Consider the following 26,441-nt stretch of genomic DNA (forward strand, 5'->3'; position numbering starts at 1 on the left):
AGAAATGGTTTTTGACAAGACAGAGTAGTCCAGCAGAAGAATAATGTGTACGCTGAATATTAAAACTATCACCTGCGGGAAAGCCTTCTTAAGTTCATTGTTTATGATTTACAAATGGAACATTTCAATGAGAAAAGACAGACAAAACTTAATGTTGATAACTTAGCTGTAAGGACAATACTTTTCCAGGATGTAGAAAACAGGTTCATATTCTTGGTCTGAATCATGGATTTGCAATTCCTTTTCTTAAGCAAATACTCTAATCCTGAGGTTATTTGTTTTCTATGACACATCTCTTGTGTTTCAGTGAGAAATTACATCTGAGGTCAAGTTGCGAAAAAAGAAAAAAACACCACCGTTTTCCTACAAAAACTCCATCACATCAAGACATTCCTAACCAGTTCCAGCTCTAATGACATGTCCTTGACCTTTTGTGTCAGTTGACTGGCTCCACTGTGACTCTAGCTGTGTAAAAGGTCTTCAGGATTCAACTAGGTCAAAGAGTCCAGAATGCCCCATGTGGAGGGGAAACTTAGAATAGTACAAAGGCATTCCTGCAAAATTAATCACTGATGCCTTTGCATATATTCCCACCAAAAGCTCTGGTTTTAATAGCGACTTTTGGTGGGAAGGACATTTGTCCATTGATCTCCAGAGTTAGCTCATTTCACAAATGGTAATGAATAATAGCAATTGATGCTTACTTCAGCACTAGAACAAGGAATTTGATCTTTTGACCAAGTAGACAGGAATTCACAGTCAATGTGATCACTTTTTATATAATACAAGTCACAGATTTGTGAATAAGGACAATTTAGATAACCTGACTAACAACCTTTGCAGGATATAGCAGAGTAAGTTTACAGCATACCTGCTACTTTCACAAGTGAGTGATCTCTTTTTATGATGGGGGAATAGCATGCACACAGACCAAGATTTCTGTAAGTTCACATATTAATGTATCTTTTCTAATGTAGTGTCCTAATAAAAAAAAAAAAAGTAAGTTTGCCTACTTGGGGCACGGAGGAAGGTCAAATTGTCAGTTGCAATGCTGTTACTCACCTATTTCCCAGGGAAAAAAAAAAAGAAAGGAAAACCCTCCACTTTGGAACTGTTTAAAAGTTCTGTGGAAACAATTCTTGGTTGGTTTTTTTGGGTTTTTTTTGTGTTTTTTTTTTTTTTTTTTTGTTTTTGTTTTTTTTTTTAGAAATTTGTTACTGTTACTCACTGTTCTCCCCTCCCAGCCTGGATTGTTCAACACTAAATCTTTCTTCAAAGTGATTTCAAGAACCAAACTAGCCCTCTGTTGCTCTTCTTTTGAGAAACAGAAAATACCACCTCACCCATTTCCAGTTCCCAAAGTGCTTTGTTACAGCCAGTTGTATCTGCCAAAACAACATTGCAAACTACGTGCCCCTAAGATTGCCTGTTTGAGGAGAGGAATCACCATCATGGAGTGCCCTTCACTGAGCTGACTGAACATATGGATTTGCTTCAGTCTGGACACCTTGTTAGAGGCAGAAGAACCCAGGATCTTCACCAGACAAACCACAGCAACTTTCAGCATTTCACAGCTGAGACATAAAAACATAAGAATGGCCACAAAATGAGAGACCATGGGTTCACATAACATAATATTCTGGCCTTCTCATGAATTTCAAGTACTTCATGTGATGACTTCAATAACAGATTAAAAACAAGGACAGAAATCCAGTTTCTTTCACAAAAGGAACCACTTTCTATGTCTTTATTTGACCCTGCTACAAAGGCTTAATTTGGCTGGAATGTGTCTTTGAAATAAGAACATTTGGTTTGTTTATGTGTTCCCCTGATACCACCCCTGGGACTCACTGTCACTCTGCTTTGTGCAGCAACCACAGAGTGCAGGACTGGTTGAAAGTGTTGTACACTGTCTTGTTCTGGAAACTGATGATCCACTCACATTTTACTTGTTCCCATTGTACTGCGGGGTTTATCTTCCTTATAATTTCCAAGCAGATAAGGGACCTTCATGTTGTCTTTTCAAATCAGACTGAGCAAGAAAAGTCAAGCCTAATCAGTAAAGTGACATATTTTCTAAAGAACAACCCATCTTCAACTTCTTGGGTTGTCCATCAGCAGGTTACAGTGTGATCAAAGCAAACCAAGAAGAGCCTGAGATTTCTTGAAGAGGTTTTTGATAGTGAGCCCATGCTGGAGATGCTAAGAGGAGATAATTATCCTTGAAGGTCTACCGGGGCTGAGAAAGTGATTTAAGCTAGAAACAATATGCTTGGTTCTCTTCCCATGCATCCAGCCAGCAGAGAGGCCCATACAGCCTGCATAAAGGGTGTACAGGGATAGCATGTGGATGTTCTAAGAGTAACAGGGGGAAAGCAGGCTTTTTCAGATAACTGTATCCAGCAACTAAACCCTACATGAAGTCATGAAATGGAAGGAGAAAAGGGAATAGGAGATTGAAACCTATACCCAGCTTGGCAACTGACCTATTCCCTGGTCCTGGTCAAATTACTTCATGTTTCTATGGTTAATTTCCCTTTCTCTTCCTGGTCTTGACCTGTCCTGTTGAAGAGCAAGAGCTGGAAGAGAGACTGATTTGTGTTTAATATCTTTGTACAGTAATTATCATCCTTTGATGAGGCATATAGTAACAGTAATAAAGGGCCCGGTTTTATTCTGTGATGGATCTTGATTAAAAAGTAATTTTATTTCATATGCTCATTGCTTTGACTTTCTCTGTAATAGTGTCGTACATGGATGTAAGCATTCAAGGAATCTTCGCTTGTTTATTTCAACTGAACCTTCATTCCAAAGGGTGGTGCCAGAAGCTGATGTTGAAGCCCATCACCACTATTATTTCTAAGCTCACCCGTTCTTCATAAATGGTTTGAAACAAAATTATATGTTTATATTCCTGTATTAATTTAAAGGCTAATGTATCAAAATATTTGAGTTTCTTTTTTTATAGATTTAGTAATAAAAAGTAGTCTAAAAATAACATGTCCTATGAGATTTGTATTATTAAGCCATTTTTATCAGTAAAATATTCTGCTTCTTGCATTGCTAAAATGATGGGAAAATAAAATAATAAAAAAAATCTCCAACAACTTGCCAAGGTTTTAATTACAAGATTATAGGGCTGGAATTCTTCACTTTATTTTCTGCTAGATTTAGCAAGTAAGTGGCTATTTATGCTTCCTTTCCCAAGATCTGTTCTGCTATGTCACACACAAAAAACACACTGTGGCTGCTTCTTCTTTCTGAGTTTATGCCAATAGTCAGGAATGTATGGAAACCAAGAGCTACAGAAGGATTTGTGCTGACTTCAGAAAGAAAGTATGTAAGCGGATAACTCTGGAGACAAATCCCAACATTAAAGAACGGCAAGATTTCAAAATCTAAGCTTTTATTAGGAAATATGGAAATGAAGGTTGTCTCCAAGACATTGACTGAGTCTCTTGTTGCACTAAACAGTATACATTATCTGGTACAATCTTTGAATGCATAGTTTTAATTTCAGGCAGCTAGTCATAAGCCAATTACTCTCTGCACCTGTTTAAGAGTACACACTACCTACAAAGACACGCCCAAAGGCTTCTCTAGGTTATAGCATTGGTATCGTTGTCATTCAAAAGACACAGGATTAGATCTTTTCAAGAACATTGGGTGTACCATTGAAAGTTTTGAGAAAACATTTCCATTAAACAACTAATTTCATAGTCTATTATAAAGCCTCGCCTACCTTACTGAACCAGAGATAATTGTTGCTCAGACTGCTCATCCATAAGAAATTAGTTCCTAGGCTTTCTCCAATGATCACTACACAGCACCTAAATGTGATAGCTCAAGCACAGTGAGATTAAGTCTACAAGAGGACTTTTATACTAGTTTGAATTCTGTGCAGCTGGTTGCAGGGAGCAGGGAATTGATTTGGGATTAAATTCACCTGCAGGATTTGCGATGAAATTCACCTGTAGCAGAAACACAGTCTGTGTAAGATATAACAATTCCTAAAGAGCATTTTGACTGGAACCCAAAGGTTTTTGGACCAAAAGAAACAGGAAGAGAAGATTGAAAGAAGATAAATAGTGGTTACGTCACAACCAGTTCAAAAGAAAAAAATAAATGGTTAATACAGTCTGCTCAGCGGGGTAGTACAGTGATAGCAAAAACCTGCAGGAGGAGATAGATTTTACAGTAAAACATCTGAGCCAAATCCTGCCTTTGGGTTCAGCTGTATAAAAGACCCACTATCCTGTAATGCTAAAAAATGTAGAACAGGAGCTTGTTTTTCTCACTTCATCCCATATGAATTCACATAACATAAAAGATCTGAACAGGCTCAGTAGAGAGCACTCTAATATTGTTAAGTCAAAAGAAAATGCTGTTTTGGCTTTATTTTCAAAGCAGCTTGGCAATGTGTATTCATATTTCAAAACTGTTGGTGAACACTGTCCTTATATGTCTAAGGTATCTGACTTCTTACGGTTGTGTGGATTTTCCTGGAAATCGTGGGAGACCACCATCAATTCAGGAATGTCTTGGGAAGCCCACAAGTGTTCTGCAAACACTTGGTGGGTGAGTGGCAATATTCAAGGAGGCTACACTTGGGTACTCAAACATTTTAATAAGAAACAGATTCTCCAAACAGAAACAAAGGCTATTGAATATGAAGGAAGATTGCAAAAGGGCACTGTGCTGACACCTCCATTGGATACCAGGTCAGTGCCCGTAACTGACTGTAAAGAGAAACTGCTTCATCACAAAGTGATATTGGGCTGTACCATGACCTCAGATAATTTTCTTTAATAGATGTAGCCATGTCTGTAAGATGCTTCATAATATTCTAGGTACAAGTCAGGGGAAAAAGCTAATGCAGAAAGACATGAAAAACAGCTCGGTTGTTACGTTCCGTTAGCTCTGAAGCTGTGGAAAGTTTCACAGCTGTATCAAAAGTCTTGTTATTTTGAGTCAAGTTTATCTCCTTATTACTGAAATTCAAGAAGTTAAAAAAAAATTGAATAACCAAGCATATGTTTTCAGTTATCCTCCTCCTTGAAAAGGAAGTTGGTCAGACGACCTTCTGAGGTGAAATAAATAGAAAGTACATTTTGAACATACAGCTCTTCCTGTGAATTCTTTATGGGAAATTGATTTTTTTCCATGCAGAAGTTGCTTACAAAGTAAAGGTCTTGTTTATAGATTGTAAAATATTCATGCAAACATAATAATCTCAGAGTTACTTTTTCAAACTTTTGATCCATTTACAACATGGGAAAAAAGAGTGTGTGAAAGGTTTTGATTAGTCTTAGAATCCTTTTAATTCTCAGAGCACAGAAAAACGTTAGCCCTGGGTTTTTTTGTACATACTCTGCATTAAATCCCAGGAGTAGCATATTTCTATTATTTATTCATAAGATGAACTCCAATATTGATTTCTAACCACCATTCTATTATTATGCATACATTACACATTAACACTTCTATGATTTTAATTCAATACTCTGTGATCTGCAAGTGTTCTCTAAGCCTGACACAAATCTCATTGAAGACAGTGTAAAAAAAATCTGCTTATTTCAGTGGGCTTTGGAACAGCATTCCCTAAAGAAATTTAGGCTTACATGCCACCCTGTGTTAGACCTGCTCTTCTTCTGCATCTTCTCAAATGCAGAATTTGAACCTGAAAGATCCTATAAATCATGTGCTTGAGAAACCAATGCACATAAAAAGAATTATGGCAAAATCAATTTTTTTGGTAATATCCTAAGGCAATGCCCAGGATGGACAACATTCGGACCTCCCTAGGTGACCATTATGGTTCAAGAAAGGTTTGGGAAAAATTATTCTACTAGAGACAGTAAACAAGTATTGAGTAGAGCCATTGAAGTGGTTTATGTTTCAACCACAATAAAAAGTCACTAAGGAGAAAGAAATTGCTACCTAAACTCATGAGCAGAATTCAGAATTATGGATGGTTTCAATTCAATACCACCAGTATATGTCTGGAGACAATCCACTGACTTCAAGAGAATCACCCAAAATGACAATGGCTTCTTGAAGGACTATTTGAAGCAGTAAGTGCTATTTAACTGTTGAGGTTTTGGACCAGTTTTTTATTTCAGTAGAATTGCTATGCATTCACCCCAGTAAATCTAATCCTTCAGTTGAAGCTACACACTTTTTGATGACTGCTTTGCACATTATTACTATGGGTCGAGCCTTTCCTTAGTACATAATCAAGGATTTTTCTTTTGACTTGAACCCTGGTGTTTGATTTCACTACTAGTTAACAAGTATAAGATAAAAAGAATACAGGTTTCTGTATGCCTGCTTTGTTATGGATCTCCCGGTGAACAGATTACAAGTAAATAAAACTTAGATTTTCTACCCCTCCTTATGTAATTGTAAAATCCTCCTGCTGTTTTTCATCCTTACAGCAGAAAAAATGGTGCTGATAACATTTGGGCTGCTGTTTTTTGACCGATCTGGCAAAAATGTATAAGAACTAAATTATTTTGGGAACTCAGCTCCTCTGCTATGCTCGGGAGATATTGGCTAAAAGGGTTCAAAATCATTAGGTGACATGTAGAGTAATGTGTGAGCCTTGCTTTTATAAGCAGTCAAGCTAAAACCAAACTTAATCTCCACAATTGGCATGAACTGGTGTCTTTGTGGTCACAAAAAAGGGAAAGGACTGAATGAACTGGCTGTATCTATCACTTGGTAAAGTGATATGAAGAAGATTGCAGAATTCATTCAGTTCCTGTACCACAGTGGTCTCCCAGTGACAATTTGTTCTACAGATTGGAAAACCCCCATACATCTCAATATCCTAAAAGGAGGAACCTGTGAATAAACTGTGTGTGTACCCTTCCTGAAGTTCTGGGTATTATTGACATGGTTTACTACTAATTGTCGGCATACTGAAGCCTAACCCACTGGTGGCACTGTTCTCTGAACTACTATCACTGAAATACTGTCAAAGTCTGACAAAAACTGGAGCTCCCTGTGTCGTGGGGGACCAGCATTAGCAACCTAGCAGTGATGTGAAGCACTTGTCTGAAACAGCGGTGGGTTGAGCCGGTGGCCTGGACAATGCTCCCCTCTTCCAGCAGATTCTGTTCATTCATCAAAAAGAAAATTAAAGGCCAAAAAGGTGCCTTCAATAATTTTTTAGTTGGCCTGTGGTGAATGTTGCACAATCTCATCTTCAGAGTGACAATACTGATAATGATGGCCCTTGTGTGCGGGACATGGCACTGCAGGCTATGAAGTCAACAGGAGCTGAGCCCAAATAGGCAAAATTATTTAATTCATGATTCTTGTGACAAAAAGACAAATCTCAGCCCTTCCCAACCCATCATCCAAAATCAAACCAGTTGAAACAGTAGGTATACTTCAAAGGTTACTCCTTCAGACAGCAAGCACATCATCGCTTAGATTTCATGGGTTACAGACCAGGAGTTACTCTGCTCAGAAGTGATAGAGGATCACTGGAATTCAAAATAACAAAGCCTTGGGTGGGCTGCTGTGGTATTTAGCTGCCATTTTGTCTAAATAATGCATGCAAAAAAACCCACTGAGAAAGTCAAAGCAACCAAAAACTATACATGTCACTTCAGGCTCCTCTACTGCTGTGGAAAGAACATTGCTTTTCCTTCCTTCCAGCCACTCTGGAAACAGTGTCAGTTTTCTCTGTCATAACCCTGTGTCTCTGGAAACATCCCTTATTCACTGAATTCTCTGCACCTGCTTGTTTTAGCTGCTTTGTGTGTATTGCACCAAATGGCTCATGCAATCATAAAAGCACAGTGGCAACTTCTGTTTGCCATTTCTGTTGTCCGTGACTGAAATTTCTCCTGCTAACAACAGGCTGGTAGGAATTAAGGAAACCACTGGTTTCTATAGAGAAAGAGAGAGGAAAGAAAACCCTACAACCAGGATAAAAGAACCTTTCAACTTCCACCATGATGCTGGCATATACTGCCTGTACACTTCGTTAGGAATCCTGATATTCCATCAATGAGAGATCGGGTGCAACAGCAGGTATGACTACACAGTCATATCCTGTGTATAAATAAATAATAAAAGTAATACTGTACAGACACAGGTCTGGACTAAGTGTTTCCCAAAATCTGGGATCATTCAGACCTGGCTCAGACATTGCCTGTGACAGTCACAAAGCTCAGATCCAGAACTCCCAGCTCTAACCTGTTCAGACTCCAGGTTTTGCCCTGTCACTATGTAGAAGTGTATTTTGCTGCTCTGTTTTCCCTCTTGTACTTTCTTATTTTTTATGGTGTTTCTGAAATGACTCCTGCTCATAGGAAAAGTGTGACTGGTTTTGTTTATCCTACTTATTACATGAGAACAATTTGCAGGCTGTCATTTCATTATTAAATTTTAAAACAAAGCAAACACCAGATCACTACAAGACTGGATTAAATGAAAATAAGCCCACTTCTGCCTTACGTGTTTAAGCAAAACTTAATATGACTGACCGTAGGTAAAGCTTGTATCATCAAATACCAAAACTATTAAACGGCTAATCCTTGTTGTCAACAAGATCTGCTTTATCTTGTCTACCTTCCAAAAATTGCTAGGAAATTTATGATTCAACAATGAACTCTTAATTGCTTCCTCTTTATGTTGATCTGTTTTCCTAGAAATACAATTAATTCTCTATGCTGAGGCTTTAAGAATGAAACAAATTGTAGCCCTTGCTCACTTTGGCAATGCAATCACTTTTAATCAGTGCATAATTAGGATTTAAACAGTATCAACCTGTCCCTGTTGCAAGAAGGTAACTGCGCTTAAACTTCAATTACTCCTAAACTTAAAAATCAATTGCAAATAAAATGTCCTGCTGCTAATGCTAAAGAGATTAGAAAGACCAGAATACATTCACACAAGAAGTTAGTCATGTCAACACAATTGCAACAAGCAGCTGCCATAATGTAGGTAATTCTGTTATAATGCAATATTAAGGTCTTTATCTAATCAAAGACTGTGGGCTAAGGCTGTCAAAAAATACAAGATGCCTCAAAAGGCAGATTGCTATTATTTCCTATACGGCTTTATCCTGTGCAGGACAAATGAGCTATTTTGCTTTAAGAAATTATTTTTAGTGTGAATGCTTGAAAATCCATTTTTTTCCCTCGCAATCTATCTACAGCAAGATGACATAAAAGCTGAAAATCAGCCATCATTTGTGATGACTCCAAGGTCTGAAATAACAAGCTCTTTTTGTATATGTTTATCACAATGTTTTCTGGAGGCGTGGGGGACAGTGGACCTCCAGCATGCCAAGCACTGCATAAATACACAGTGAAGTGGTGGTCTTGCAAGGAGGCACGACACACAGCTGGGAGGACCAATGGGAAACCTGGGATCGAACTCAAATTTCTGGGCCTCAGTTTTCTGTGCTCACCCCTGCTAAGTGTGCAGGGGAATGGGCTCACAACTGCACAGTATGTGGCTGAAGAAGCACAGCTATCAGTAGGCAGTGGAGAAAAGTGTGCTCCTCCTGGGACCTTCTCTGAGTAGAATTGCAGGAGCACAGAAATATTCAGCAACGGAGCTGGATTGAAAACCTGTACTGCCATGTGCAAGGAAGGAAGGACCATGAGGTCTTCCTGCCTTAGGGACCATAATACCTAAGGAAAACTTTAAAAGTTTATTCATATCCTTGGGTGGAAACTGCCAGAAAAAAATGAAAATTTCATCGTGACCACTTGGAGACTGTCACTTTTTAAAGAATGCTTCCAAACCATCTGTCTGGCGATGTGACTTTCATGCCACCATGATAGGAAACTAGTAAATTAATGGCAGCAAAACACAGCTAAACTGAAGTGTGCCGAAAGGAGTGTCCAGACTCTAAATGTGCGAGCAGATACCATTCTGCAAGCCTGGCTGTCATGCCCCTGCCTCCTAAACTACATTAATACCTTTAAAATCTGGTTCCTATCAAAATGATTGTGGGAAAAAAAAACAAAAGCATTGAGATACTTGGCAAGAAAGTGGTCAGGTATGGTGTTCTGATCATTCTTCCATATTTAGTATTCTGGAAATTAGGCAAAGTAGGCACTAATAATGGCATATATTATAATAAAAAGCATGGCAAACCCCACACGGAGATTACCTGCCTCCTCCACTTTTTAGGGTGGAGGAGAAAACTTTTTTTCCATCCAAGGCATGCCTTTGGCCTGTCTTCTTCTCAGAAAATTCTTTGTTTTCTTCAGATGCTGAAGGAATAGGCACATGGCAGCTGCATCAATACCATTCAATAAAGCAATGCTAGTGGATGCCTCTGGTGACACAAGAAGAAACTTAATTATTGGGTACATCCTAAGATATCCCAGTGCTGCCATGTTCCCAAAGGAAAGGCAGGACCTCTCTTCACCTCTGTTTTTTCTGCTTCTTTACTTTTATTCATTGATGAGTATACCAACTGCTGTATCCTTCAACTTTCCCTTTCTTTTTTGAAACAGATTACCATGATACTCTGCCAGAGCTAATAAAGGTTGTAGCTGAAGGAAGCAAGCTGCTGGGGGAAATCCTCAGAATACCTCTAATGGTCCCAGGTATAGGGGGAAATATTCTCATTGTTAGAAAAGATTTTAAGGCTTGGATATATATGCAGGTGAGGCACTGCTTCGTGTACCTTCTGGGTCCTCCATCCTTCCTTGGTTTTCTTGCAGGTGGGATTTCATTGACAACTGTTAGGGCTGAATCCTGGGACAGGCTGCACAAAATGCATCTGGGAACAGAGGAAACTTCTCATCCCCTTCCTCGTCTCTGCACATCCAGAGCTGTAACCTGGGCTCTCTCTGACATACACCCTGGCATCTGCAGTCAGTTTTTATCCATCCTTCCCTGAGGCACATCTCCCACTGAGGCACCATTACCTCTGCACTCAATTCTCTCACCGAATGTCCTAAAACGAAGCACAGCCTGACATCCTACAGTGTGTGAAAGTGAAATAAAAATGTTGTTTCTTTGGCTCCTGTGTGACGCAAGCGTAAAAATCCTTATCCTTCCCTGTGGCTTGGTCATTCTAACCTGGTCAAGTGCCGCCCAGTACCCCATCATCTTAGATGATATGTTAGAAGCTGCAGCCCATGTGGGGCAGAAAACTATGTAGAGAAGAGATGATAAATGGCCTCAAAATAATCAAGGCCAAGCTTTACATTTCTCCTTCCCCAATTCCCTTTGTGCAATTGCCTACCTCTTAAACCTATCAAGGGCAAGAGATATAAATTTTCCTTAGAAACCAGGCAGTTAAGTCCATATCTACACAACACAGCCTCTGGTGTCTGTGTTAATTGCATCCTGGTCCTGTAGAGAAGAAGAATCTTGGTACGTGTGCAGGGGCCCATGGTGCCAAACCTAAGGGATTGCAGAATGTGGTCACTGACACAGCAAGAACAGAATGCACCTGCATCTGTATCCACCACAGGGTGAGTGGAAGTGAGTGTGGAAACAACCAAACAACATCTTGCAACTGGGTTGCAAGAAGCCAACCTGGCTCAATGCCTGTTGTTACTGAGTCATAAGATTAAGGCACAACAAGAAAAAGGCAATGTTTTGTATTAGCTGAGATGAAGCTGCAGGTAGGGGAAGAGCAATAGTTATTTGGTCACCCCCCAGGCTTGTCACAACAGAGCGTAATCATTTTTAGATTACACACCTGATCAGTTACCACACAACTTGCTCCACCTGCAAGCAATGCCAGAATGGGTGTTGTTTTCATGAGGATTCCCATACTCCCTTCCTCTCCGCAACAACCATTCGTTACTCCTTTTGCTATAAGATACTTTCCTGGCAAATGCAATCAAATGACTTTTTATATTTGCTATGCAATTTGACATGCACACTCATTAAAAATAATAATAATGTAATCACTGAACTTCTACATGCTATCTAGCCAGACAGATCCTAGCTCTTATTGCTAATGTTCTTCTGCAGGACTGAAAGTCCTTCTTTGTGTTTTTACATTATTCAGCATGATGACCTTTGATCAAGCTCAAGCTTAGTACTGCTGACATGGAGACAATGGCGCTGTTAGGAAATGAGAAATGCTTTCTCCCAGAATCTCTGAACTCAGTTCTGCTCTACCATAGCTGTCTTGGCATCTCAGGCTGCCCCCAACCTCTCTAGTGTCTGAGTGCCTTCCATGTTAAACCAATACCCAGCTATTCCAATAAGAATAGAATAGAATAGAATAATTTTAAGTTGGAAGAACTGCAACTAAGACTAAGAATGGCAACACCTCAGTACTTTTAACAGAGTCAAAAGTATGGAAAATCCTGATTTTATTTTTTTCTGCATTTCCCCAAATTGGGATCAGAATGTGTGTTTTTTAAATGTTGGCAATATTCAGAGAGTTCTGTTGTGACCTAGTTTTTTAGCAGATGTGGAGAACCATTAGGGAGCTCTTAATAATGCATTTATAGAAAGCATGCAGCTTCACTTTTTCAGAATAAAACATTCTGAGCAATCCTAGATTAGATAATCTAGTAATGAAGTACCAAAAATCACTAGTCATAAACACACAGCAATTTATCCCTAATTTTCTGTGACAGTAAGAAAATGGCTTTGCCATAAGAGTATAGGCCATTTTTTTTTCTTGTAGTATTTTGAGCTTGACCAAAAGAAGCTAAGTTCTGATTAATAACGGTCAAAGTTTTTATCAAAATTCAAGCACTCTACAAAAGCTATAGGTAAAGTAAACATTTTCCAACTATTTTGATTATTTAATATATTTTAATAATTAATTTAATAATATTTTAATAATTAATATAATTAATAATCAAATATTTTGATTATTTAATATAAAATAGTTTTTCAACCAGCTCTTCCCCTAATGGCTTCTGTTGACTTTGCAGACCAAAGAAATTTCAATACAAAAGCATAGGCATCCACTGAGCAATGAGAACTGCTGCCTCACTCTCTTCCCTCAACCAAAGCTTGCCATTTTCTTAACTTCCATCTTCCTACGTACACATGATGTTTGATACCACATATTCTTCTCCAAATGATCATCCATGGCACTGCTTATCTCTTGGATACCAATTCTGCTGCATATTTAGGAGTTAGTAAAAAACCTGGAGGGTGTACTTTATTTGGGCAATCGGAGAGAATTTTGCTCACAAGGGAAGGTGGGAATAAAAGTGTTGTGATGCAATTTCCACTGAAGTCATTAGATAAACTTTAATTCATTTCACCAGACTTTGAGTAAGTTTTTACCCGATTCCTTTTTTTTTTCCTTCCTGTGGCTCTGACACTCACAATCTAAGCCCATCACACTGAGAATGAGATGATTATTTATTTCACAATGATATTTCTTGATAGTTCAGCTGCTCTTACTGGCTCCCATATTCAGAACAGTTTGAATTTCCTGGTACCTCTGGAAAAGTGATATTTCTCCTCTCAGTTTCTCGGGGTAGCTCTGGCTGTTTTCTCATTAGGCTCACAGCAAGAAATAAATGAAGCAGGTGACTGGCACTGAGATTTCAATTCTGATGGGATCTCTGCTACACAGTGAGCTATAGCTGTAACATTATGTACGTGCATTTAGGTGAGAAATAGAGATATCAAATGAGTATCAAAACTCAACTGACTTCATTGGGGAAAGGCATGATTCAGTTATGGCCCTATATAAAGCAAGAAGGCACCTGTTTTGGTGGCTTCCTCTTTTGTTCATAACATCCTTTAACACGTTTGACTCATATAGTCCTATGATGTCCTACGCCCAGTCCTTTCCTCAGCACGCCACCATAATTTGTAATAGTAAGAGCCTACATACTCAAAAGGCCAAATCTGATTCTATTGTAGTCAATATACATTTTGCTGTTTTCTCTAGTGGAAAGTAGATTGGTAAGTGGAATTGAATGGATGTCATGTTCATGCAGAGATAAGAGGCTTCCTTACCACTAAATTTTTTGATCAGATTTTGAGCCACTTTGTTTTGTGCACTGTGGAGAGCTGCCTATTTCACTAGTGTTGCAAACACATGCTAAGCGTAAATAGGTTATTTCACAAAGATTACACTTATAATTAAATTGCAATTGTTTCGCAGTGTTTTTGGCTGCCATTCTGGTTCTGATGCTACTGTGGAAAAATTATAAGGAAGCAAAGAGCCTCAGATAATGGTGAGAACAAGAACACTGGAACCCTTGATAAAGCTCTCAAGATTTGAGGCCTGTGTTGTAGTCTACAGGGAGAACAATGACATTGGAGATTATTATTGTGTGTCACAAAAAAAATCAAAAAGTCCTTCTTATGCATATTAAGGATAAATGCTTTCTAAGATACCAAGAGAGCCTAAATTGAGCATATCTAATATGAACAATAAAAAGACCGGAATGCCTACAGGAACATCTTATCAAGGTTCGGTAAGGTAGCTGTCCTTAAATACTGAAAGACATCTTCATATTGTTGAAAATTAAGACAATTAAGTATCATTGGGGCTATCTGAATTTGAGCTGTCTTAGCACATACAACTTGAGGTACTTGCTTTTCCACATTATTTATATTTGTATGTATGTTTAAATATTTTCTTTTTTAATCTTAGTTCAAAAGACAACACTTGTGGTGACTTTATTATTTATTATTTATGACTTTGATACATATTCTTTTTATACTCTGTTCTGTTCAGGCACATTATTCATTAATATATTTCATTTCTTCACTGTGAGATCTTCTGGTCTTTGAAGGTGTTTTATGATTTGCATGAGTTGCACAATTTTATTTTCCTCCACATCTGAAAATAAGGAGTTCCTCATCCCACTCTAATTTCATGTTTCAATCCTGCCAGTAATGCACCTGAATCCGTTGAATTGAGGTGGAATATTGGGAGACAGCAAGATCTGATTCTTTCTTTGGTTTTACTGTTTTTATGTCAATGAAATTTTTTTCTCTTGAAAAGACCTGCTCCTTCTTTACTCTAGTTTGAATGAGAATAGAATCAGGCCAATTCTGAATTTGTCACAAGACCTTTCTGTTAAAAGAACCTGAAATTCAACAGCATATGTTCAGCATCATAGAGCTGAAGCTCACTAGGAAACTCGGCCATCTAAAGAGCATTTCCTCACTAGTTTTCCCATTCTTCAATACCAGGGATATTAGATTTCACAGATATAAAGCCTAGAAGAAATTATTCTGAGCATCGAGTTTGCACTATAGCATTACTCTCACGTTTGGAGAGAAATCTATAAACTCAGGGTTCAAAACAGAAATCCGAGCTCCTACCTCCAAGATTCCCCTATTTGTGGGTTGTTTATTCAAGCTGGCTTTTAAACTCAACAGGAATTTGGACTCATCACCTTGTGGTTTTGCTTATATTTGACACTGACAAAAATTAGTTATTCTGAAATGAAGGTCACAACTTAAAAACATTCGTAAACTAAGTCCTTTCTTTTCCCTTCCACAGGGAAGGCTGAATGGACTTGAAACATTGCAAGCTCTGTGTACTTACTGTTCTTTCTATTCTTTTCTCTCTCTTCAAAGAATCACCTGAATCCAGAACTTAATGGAGAAAGAATCACAGACTAAAACATCACGTAAACCTCCACTGAGAGACCACACTGAATGCTGTGGTTAAGGATGTCCATGCCCCACACACTGAGCACTGGTAAATAGGCAATTAAGGTTCCGAGTGAAGGCCTGCAAACAATATAATGCAACTAAACCTTCTATTACATTGATCAAATGCAATCAGGCTGCTACAGTTACAGAAGAAAGAAAAATCTATCCAGTTTGTTGAAATAAGATCTTTGCATGGCATAATAGACATTAATTACACTGTGTTCATTAAATTAGTCACTTCTAATTAAGCTGACATACAATGAGTGTTTTCTATGTTCAGCTATTATCTAGGCTAGGAAATATTCTAAGCAAACTGAAGCAATCAGTTTCTTAACTAGCACAAACTGGTACAGCCTTACTAAAACTCAATGGGACTTTGCAAACTTACGACGGGGGAGACACTTGCCATTCAAATGCAGATTTCCTTATTTGCAATCTCATGCACAATGAATCTTTCACAAAGTTGCCTACCAGAGTGGAATTTACATAAGGCTTTCTTGCTGCTAACACAGCACTCTTGGGTGCTCAAATTACATATATTGGTAGTACTGGAAGCGCAGGCTGAGTTCCTGAGACGGGCAGCGTTTTTTGGGAATACGACGGGTTCTCCTCAAGGGGTCTGGTTGTCAGCTGCTTTTCTCCTGGATTTCTATCATCTGAAGTCGACTTTGACCACCAGCTCTTCAGAACTGAAGGGTAAAAAGGAGGCTCTGTAAATTCATTACCACTAAGGACTACAATAATGTCCATGTGTACTTGTCTCAGAAGCCATGCACTTTTGGTCCCCCTGCGGGTTGTACGACAGCACTGTGGAAAGTCAACATGACACATTATTAACCAGCCTCCTGAGTATGTGCTAACACTACATTAAATGGGTTGGTGGGTGCAAGACCTATAGTCCCCGTTTACACCAGGAACTAGGTTCCCTGTGTGGGCAAAGAGGCAGTGAGGTCTTGCATGGAGTCCCTGCAAATAATATCCTGCACAGAAATAAGGAGTCTCCCATGTCGCTTTGCTGTAAAACCACCTTTCTTTGTTCAGGCAATTCTGATTTTCGCTGTTGTTATAAATATTATTCTCCTTCAATGGAGGCCTTTCTGCCAGCAGCACCCCCAAATCTAGATCTTACAACGCTTAGGATAAATAAAAGCCAGGAAATCAAGACTTTGTCCTCATGCTTGCTATGACCTTGCTGGAGAAGACACATTTCCTATGTATTTCCAGTTATCTTCACCCCTTGCCCCATTCCTGTCTGATTATGTAGACTGAAAGGTTTTCAGTGTTTTCTGTACTAGGATCATCTCTTTGTCTTGACAGTGATTGGAATTTCAGGATGCTTCTTTGATATAAATAAATACTAGTGTCAGTCTCTATACACCTTTGGGCTGAATTGTAGGTTCCTGAACACAGTCCTGCACGGTATGAAATGGTATAAAAAGAGATGCTGTAATAACAAAAATAGTTCTTAACAGACATTTTATTTAACTGAGGATGCCAGTATTTCTCAGTTCCTCCATTTTCAATTAATCAGCTGGTCAGTAGTGGTAAGTAAAATAATCACACAGTAGCTGGGCTAATATAATTTAGGCATCTTCAAAGAGATGAACAGTGCATACTACTGAAAAGGAACTAATAAGTTTCTAACTGCACCATGATAGAGTCACGCATTAGTCACAAAACCAAAAAGGCACTGACTAGACCAGGGTTCAACCCTGTTTATGAGAGGAAATGCAAAATAATTTGAAATGCAAGAGGATTATAACAGAAATACTCTCAAAACCTTGTCCAAAGCAGCAGAAAACAGCAACACTAGAGTACTGACTGGAGCCTGACAAAGGTGAAATACCTGGGTAGATGTTACAAGATTGTAAGTTGCTATAAGCTTGAGGCTTGCTAACAATGAACTGATACTATAAAAGTTTAACAAGTGTTATTCTGAGCCTGCTGCAAGGAATACAGCAGGGAAAATCTTACTTCAAATGAGAAGTTGGCCTGTGTACCTGCGTAAGGTGAAATACATGGAGATTATCTCTCCCTGTAATTCCCAACATTTCATTACACGCTGGTGTGAAAATCAAGGGCAGTGTTGCAAGTCCATCCTTTCACATGAACATACCAACTGGGAGGGCAGATAACAGAGGAAAGGCCAGCAAATTTGCTATATGGACAAAAATGTAACATCAGCCAGCAGATCTATAAAATTATTTGGATCTTCTGTCCCATCATTTTAAACTCTAGAGATACTTGTTTGTGTTTGCACAAGTCCCTAAAATGATCATGAAAAAGTCTATGTTCAACTATACGCCAAATACAGTGTGGAATCTATTATCTGACGGGATGTCTGCTGAAATAATGAGCCTTTCCATGGGTGAAGCTACATGTACCTTCCGCACATGCATCATTACCAAGAGCCTAGCATATCCCCTTCCTAAACTGATAGACCCTTCAAGCAACTTACAGTCTCTCTGCCTTGCTTCATGTTTTAAGACAGTGCTTGTCTGATTTATACTACATGTGACAGCAATCAATTTTCATCTTAGCATAATTTTTGTGTCCTATTTTTCTCTTATTAATGAACCTGACAAATACCTTTTTTTTTTTTTCCAAAAATAATATACAAGAAATCTTATTATCACAGTTGTTCATCCATCTACACATCCTGCTAGTGATAAAAGCTGCAACTGTCAGGGGAAGACAACCTGAACCTCTTGTATTAATGCATCAAATCTCACATTTTATATAATGATTTTTCACCTTGGAAAACCTCAAGAAAGGAACTGCTGCAGCTGTCGATTTCACTCAGCTGAGGATGATAAGAGACAGTGTCTATTTACACATAAACTGAGAAAAATGAATCTCATTATTTTTGATGATGTAGCAAAGAAGTAATGACCCTATGGGATCTTATTACATGGCTGAAAAGTGAATTAACTTTGGCATAACCATATCGAGTGAATTACTTTAATGATCTGTTTCCTAACTCTTATGGGTGATCTCATAACAATGCTCTCATAATCTGGGAGTATGCATGATAGCATAAATTGATTTTGCTTTTCAAAATCCAAACTTCATTCTCAAAGCAAATCACTGAGACATTGTCATATACATTGCTGAGGGAAGCAGTCATTGCTATAGGCAATGATGATACCTTCTGTGACAGAGATAAAACTGGTCCAAAGCAAAGGCATTCATATATCACCATAGAGATGCAAAATTGAAGGTGGCCCTCATATAAAAGAGCAGGAGGAGCTACTGACTTCCTCTGGCTGGTCACCTCTATTCACAGGACAAGCTGAGAGAACTGCAAGGCCACTCTGCCTGGAAACCTGTAGTAAACATGAAGAAAATGAGCTGGAAGTTAAAAGGTGGAAACTTTTTGCTTTTACAAGAAAGGTTGGATTTTTCAACAGAGAGATCCTCAGGACCTTCTGTAAACCACATCTGAGAGACTTGAAACTGTGAACACTCACTTGAATTGAACACTCAAATTCATTAGTCATTTACGGGTTAGAAGATTAAGGTCCATATCTCTCATTTTTGTTGTCTGACAGATAAATATTTATCAGAATTGGAAATAACACTATCTAGGATTTCTCATTCAGCAATGATCAGAGCAGGGTGGAATTAACGTGGAATTAACTCCTTGTTGCTCTGCTCTGGGGTAAATAAGTATCCACGTTGTATTTAAAGATGCCTGCAATGTGGCTGACTTGCCCTGGGGTCAATGAGTTTCTGCACAGTGCTGAAACTCCTTGGAGGCTGGTCCTGTGCTTCTTTCTTCAATGCTTCCATGTCCTGGAGTCTCGATGTTACCTGCTAAATTTGCGTAACGCTGATTAAGGATGTGATCAGACAAAGTAATCAACAGTAGTTCTGCCATGCACTATGATTATTTCAAGTTAAGATGTGGGTAAATATGAAATTTCAACACAGGGATTTTAATTCTGCAACAGCAGGATTAATGAGTTTGTTTTAAATTGGTCACTACTGACGTGCAAAGTGATGGAAAGCAGAGGCTAGCTGCCTAGCAGAGGCGAGCACTGAACACGTGTCCCTGGCCATGCTCGCCCTGTTGCTGGAGCTCTTCCTCTTTCAGATCTTGTTGCTTTAAAGAGTTGTTTACAAGGATTACAAAAACCTTGATGGAGATGAGGATCCTTCTGGAGGTTAATTTTCTGGCACTCGTGAAAAGACCAGCTGTTAGGTGACAGCCTGTCAGATTTTTTTAAACAATCTAACACTAAAGGGCAAAAATACTGTGTCTGACAGCAGTAGCAGCAACAGTTTTGCCAGGCAGCTAGTACAGCAGTCGGGTTGTGAGGTACTACAGCACCATATGCTGGCTGCCACAAAAACTCTGCAAGAGGAGACGAAATCCAAAACTGAACATAATAAAAATGCGGATGAAGTAGTGCCACTGTGTGTCCTTAGCTGCCCATCCTGTGTACAGTCCTGGAAAGGGCAAAAGAGGTGCTGTTCAGCTGCAGTCAGTGCACACTTCACTTGTTAAGGAATGAAGCAATTTTTATTCTTCTCTCATCAAGGAAGAACTGGAGCAGAGAGCAAGAAAATGGCAAAGCCAAGAGGAGCCCGTGGCTGAGCTGGATACAGAACCTCCTTCTTCTGCACCCCTGGGAGTCCCTCAGCCCTCACAATCACCAAGATGATATAATTTACCAAGTACACTCTTTGTGTTGAGGCTTTAACAGAATGAGGCACAGGAAGAAATGGTGTGCCTGTGTGCTCTGGTTTTTATGGCGCTGAACTCTTTACTGGGCAGAATGGAGCATTGTCCGCATGCCTTGGGACCTCTCAGCTGGGGCTAACGACTGGCACACCAGTCTGCGCCTCCTGAGAGCCAGGCAGTGCTGCCATGACTTCCAATGCTTTTCCTGACACTGTCCTGGGGTTACAGCAGGCAGCGACTGACTGACTCCCACACCTCTGACCAGAGGGCACAGTGACCCAGCCCCAAGTGGCATGGTAGCACAGGCTGTCTAGTGCTGCTCCATGACTACATAAGAATAAAACACACTGAATAATAATTGAAGAGACGAAAAGTTCACCCAGCTCAGGATCTTACCTGCTACAGAGGCTACGAGAAGATGCCAAAGGAAGTATATTATCACTGGGCAAACCTGCACTTCCTCTTCACCAAAATTTGGTGATTCCTCTTCTCAGGGTGCCCCTTGTTACACACCTTGCTGTGAGATGTTGTGTAGAGAAACCCATGGGTCAGGCAAAGTAATGCCAGTGAACAGCCCAGCAATGCAATACTGACCCAAGTGTTTGATCCCAATGTGGTAACCTTGTGTCTGTGTAATTCACTCATGGTACAGATGGATTTACCGAAACCGAGGGGTCTCAGATCAATCCCTTGAACAGAGCTGTCAGGAATTGCCATGATAACAACCGCAGCAGCAGCAGCATCAAACACAAGAAGGCAGCAAAGCCAGCATGGCTGTGGTTGCTGAATTGCTCACTACGGGTGCACACATGCCCCCTGCTTCTTACAGGTGGGAAGAAGAGCTATTAGCCAGCTGGTTGTAAAGATAGAGAAGAAGACGACTCTGAAGCAGTAATGTGCATTATCTGAGCAGTCCAGGTTTGAAATGCTAGTATTTTTCACAGTACTGTTCTTACCTGCCTGGGAACAATAAAACCAGTAGCAGTCATTTGAAATAGCAAGGAGCAGCTGTTTGCGCTGTTGGCCTGCATAAATCTCAAGCCATTTACAATAGCAGCAAACTCAACCTGAGCTACAGCTGATCTCTAGCGATAAAATCTGCTTTCCTTTTCGTCCAGTCTCCCTGCTCCTGGAACATTTCCAACAAGGTCTCCTTCTTGAGGAAAGCAGTGAGATACACTGTCATAAATTCACTGAAGCAGATTCTCCTAAAGACGATGAAACATCATGTGGCATCTCAAGCACCACAGAGGATGGAAAAACACATGGCAGAGACTTTTGCCTGAACTGTGTGTTGGTCTTCCATAATAACAATACCTTTGCAAGTGCCATAAACTACGATAGCACATTTATGGCTGTCACACTGCCCCACTGGGGAGGACATCTGAATTTCTTTCAGAGAAACCAGTCATCAAGACTGATGTTTCAGAAGTCATCCACTCCAGCCTCTTTAAGTTGACTCAGACTATGAAAAACGGACAATTAATCTTATTCTTTTCTCATCATCTACCACTGAAAAGCTGCATTGCTTTAACCCCTTCCTGAAGCCTCTCTTTAGTCTTCCTGGCTCTTGATCTGATCATTTTCCTCCTACTTTTCTCCCTGTCATACAGCTGTCACTTTCTCCTCTCGTCCTACCAACTGGGGTCGTAGAATAGAAGTACACTAGAGCAGAGACCTTGCTGTCTACTTTACTGGTGTTTAAAACTGAGCAAACCCAGCTACAACCTTGGAGTGCTACCACACTATAAATTATACAAATGAAATGACTATTTGACATTCAAGAGACACATGGGAGCACAGATTAAACCATTGAGATAGAGACACATGTTTTTTAAGGGCAGAAGGACTCTTCTGATTTTGTTTGACCTCCTCTCAATACAAGCTGTAGAGTATCACCCAGTCAGCTCCACATTCAGCCCAATGTTGTTGTGGAAGAACCAGGACATTTCCTTTAGAAAGTCAGCTAGTCACTAGATTACCTCTGGGGAAGCAACCACTACAAAGCTATGTGAGGCTGCATTTTTCAGCGGTCAGGAATATATAGCTACATCTGCAGGCACTGATGATTAAACACGCTGCCCTGAGTGCAGCCTTCATATTTTCTCCTTAATGCCTCTGCTGTACTTGAATGGGGACGAGAGGTATTCAGCAGTGACCATCAACCTCCATGTCTAATTCCTCGAGTGAGAAATGACAGCATGATCCAAAGGCACGGGGACAGAGTATACTGCGTTGGCCTAACGTTTGGGAACCTCTCAGGTTCGTTATTTCCTCAGTTTCAAAGTACAGCTGTGTTTTACATACAAATAGCCTAGATGACTGCAAGGAGAATCACTGATCTAGGACAGCAATGCAAACATTTGTGACTTTTCAACATTATCCAGTAAAGGTGTGTAACCCTTCTATTTGACAGAGAAGTGAAAGTTAGTGAGAACTCGCACGTTAAAACCCTTCTGGGGTAAAAAAAGGAGGGAACATATTTCTACAGTTTTACATTTTGTGTGTGTAAGAAATTAATTCATTACTATGCTTCAGAGACTGTTTGATTAAATCCCCCCCAGTGCTGCTCTGGCCATTCATTTTTTGCTGATACCCAGGTGGCCACTGTGAAGGTGATGCTGATTAATATGACAGACTATTCAGTGTTGCAAATAGAAAAAATACTGCAGATAATGTACCTTCTGCTTTTCCAAACCCTAGCTGCCGTTCACCTCAATTTATCTCCTTCTTCTCCTCACTCCTTCTTCACCCACAGCTTGCTTTGGCATGCTTTCACTCCGATTTATGTTTTCTCTTGCTCTGAGGGTAATGTGTCCTCCTTCTAATGAAGCTTGGTGATATAACAGAACGGGTGGAAAGCCTGACTGGCTTTGCTCATACATAAAGTGAAGATCTACATTGCCAGTGTGCATTACAAGTGATAGAAAGCCATACCGACAATGAGGAACCCAAAATACTGCCAACCCCAACCATGTGCAAGTGGCTTGTGTGGCTCTACCCACAGGATGCTGACAAGAGCATACCCAGGATGTGGGTTCCTTTGGTCTCAGAGGCTGGCCTTTGACTATGTCAGGTTTCTCTGTAAAAGTTAGTGAGTTTAGTGGAGCTTGATGTTGGTGGCGACCCTGCCAGACTGTGAGCGAGGCCAAGGTTTCTGTCTTTTGCTCACCTTTGTTTAGCTAGGATGTGATTTCTAGCAACGTTCCTCTTCTGTACAGCACCTTGTATATTAGGGTAGTGATCTCAGTTGACACCTTCACTGTCCCTGTAATGCAGACAACAAAATTGTATCAACAGGAAGAACATTAAAGAAGGAAGAAAAAAGGTTAAAAAACATAGCAGTGCTCACTCGACAGATCCAGCTCATGTAGCACTGTGAGGTACAGCGTGTATTTCTATTCCTTTTAACAGCTTAGGTATGGTTGTGGAAACTTCATGTAAAGAGTCTCAAAAATTGAAATGCTGAAAAAGTCTGTTCTATGCTAAATATCAAGCTATTGTTAATCACTGATGCTATAGTACCTTCTTTCATTTACTCCTACTGAGGATCTTTCTCTAACAAATGCTGCCTTTAACAGTTTTCTTCCCTGCAATCCTGGCCCAATTCTGCACTCATGTTTTTCCCATGCTTCTAATTCTCCAGTTTGCAATCAGCTCCCCATGACAGGCCAGAGGAAACCTTCATTCACACACAGTTTGATGGATCCTCAGTGAAGTTTAGGTAGCCTGAGTGCCCTTCAGCCACTCCTTGATAAAACCCGTTCACAAAGGCAATATATTCTGTCAGAGAGTAACAACCAGGTAGAGATTAGACTTCGCAAGCCTTGCTGGCCATCAAGTCTACTGTGCAGGAACTGAACATTGAGAAAACAGAACATTTTGTAAAGGTGTCAAAGTGCTTCAGGAAACTGGTGAGACTTAGCCTCCTGAATCATCTAGACCTTCTTTATACGTATAGAGAGGAATCATCCAAGGATCTCTCAGTGTTTTATGCAGAGAGACACACTCAGTTTGTGTACTTTGGCAGAGCTCCGAAGAAAGAGAAACACAGGGGAATCTAGATGAGGGGCATCACACAGGAGACCACATGTTTTTTCCCCCCAGCTTTCCACTGCCTTGGTAGGGCCTTTAAGCAACTTATAATGCTGTGTGGAAAACCTTTCTGCAAACCAGGGGGAATAACGTGAACAGCCTTTTCCCCCCAAAAAATTGTCAAGTCAGATGAGAATTTGTCCTAACTTATCAAAATATTGTTGGTTGTAGTTATGCAGCTTATTTAGCCTTTTAGTTTCTATTAATTATTCTTCTTTGTCTAGGCTCATTATAAAATATCCAGATGATGCTGATATTCTCAGTAGCCTCAGGAGGCTAATTTAATGTCAAATGTTGTACTGTCAGGAACGTTTAAAGAGTTGGCCTGTATTTGTTTTTCTTTGTTTTTATTAATTTGTTTCAAGCTGTCTCCTGGTACACTTCACAAAACCTTTCCCCACCTTTCTTTGAGCTCATGGTCTTCAAAGGTCTAGAGCTCTTTAAATATTTTCTCTTATCTTTCACTGTAAGTGAATCAACTCATAATTTCAGCTGGCTCATTTTTAACTCCCTCCAACTTATTTGTCTGATGTAGTCCAGTGCTTAGCTGACCTGAACAGAATTTGCCTAAACTTAGCACTACTGCAATAGTGATACTATTTTTCTGTTCTGTGACATGTTCTTTTTGCAGCTTTTTTTTTAGCCTTTTCAGACTGACTAGTGAAACCACCATTTTCTGATCCACTTCTTCAACAGTAATCAGTCCTGCCTATCTTAATCACCCAGCATGCAGTGTGTGCCTGAGGATTTTTTCCAAGTGATTAAGATGATTTCCCAAGGATGTCCCAAATGTTCCTCATTTGATTTACATCTCTCTTCATTTTCACTATTGTCTTCAAAATTACAAAGATCCAACACAGGTTTTGTTGTTTGGTTTTTTTTTAAAGGAAATTGTGCTGGGAACTTCTCATTGTCTTAATGCTTCTGATGCTCAAGAATGTTGGTAATTTGTGTGTATGTAATTACAAAATTCTCGCTTGGAGTTTTGTCTTGTTATTTGCCCTATATGAATCATTAACAGTAGCAGGGCCACCAATGCACTTCATGGTATTTCTGATACTTTACTGAATTGAAGATCGACTCTAATAGCAACCCCATTCCTTTGTCACAAAGCAATTTTTCCTCTAGAGAGATGACGAACAAGACTTCTGGTGTACTATCCAATAACTCAGCTGGTCACAAGGCTTCTGTATGGCTATAAACCTGGAGCAGGAAAATCATCTGAATTACTCTGAAGGACTGGTAGAATAATGAGGTATGAAAATGTCATGGCAGAGGTAAAAGGATTGGATAGCTGCAGTTATAATAGCTGGGATAAAATTAAAAGTGTTATCAAATTTCGTGCTTCAGGATATGAAGTGAACACCAGCTGAGTTCAGGAATAAGTCCTTCCTCCGAACAACTTATACCCTAGAGCACAAATAGTGACAGACCTTTTAATTTTATTCTGATTGGAATAATTGGTGACATGGCTGTAATTTTTCATCTTCCTTTGCTGCAAATGACATTGACCTTTCTCAGAGATTAAATGAACCAGTTTTATCTTGTGGTTTAGAAATTCCCTTGTTTTGATAGGCTCGGCATTCTTGTGTGAAGACAGAACTGATTTCAGCCTGGTCCTGCCTAGAGAAAAGCCTGGTGACAATTCTCAAGCAGTAAGGACACTTCCATATCAGTTTGCCAGATAGAGCAGTACCCAAATTTCAGAATTCATCAGTACAGGGTCAAATACCTGATCAAATTCTGGGGGATTTAGATATGTGGGCATTTTAGAAGTAGCTTGATCTCCCATTTTCACCTCCTTTCAAGTGTGCTTTCAGAAACGTGAAAGATTTAGGAACCTTTAAGTTCCTCTGGAGTAAGCAGTTTTACAAAAGCAGGGTCACATATTTGGCAAACGCAAATCAGCAGAGATTCACTGAGCCTAATGTGACAAAAGCAGGTGACCTCGTCAGAGCCACTCTAGTTTATGCCACCTGAAGTTTTGACCCTACACAGAATGGATGGATAAAGAAGGTCCTTTACTTGCTTGTACCTCAAGTCCCTTTCATCTGCTGACTGGTGCAGAAGG

The sequence above is a fragment of the Calonectris borealis genome, chromosome 7 (assembly GCF_964195595.1).
Source record: "Calonectris borealis chromosome 7, bCalBor7.hap1.2, whole genome shotgun sequence".
NCBI classification, from domain to species: Eukaryota; Metazoa; Chordata; class Aves; order Procellariiformes; family Procellariidae; genus Calonectris; species Calonectris borealis.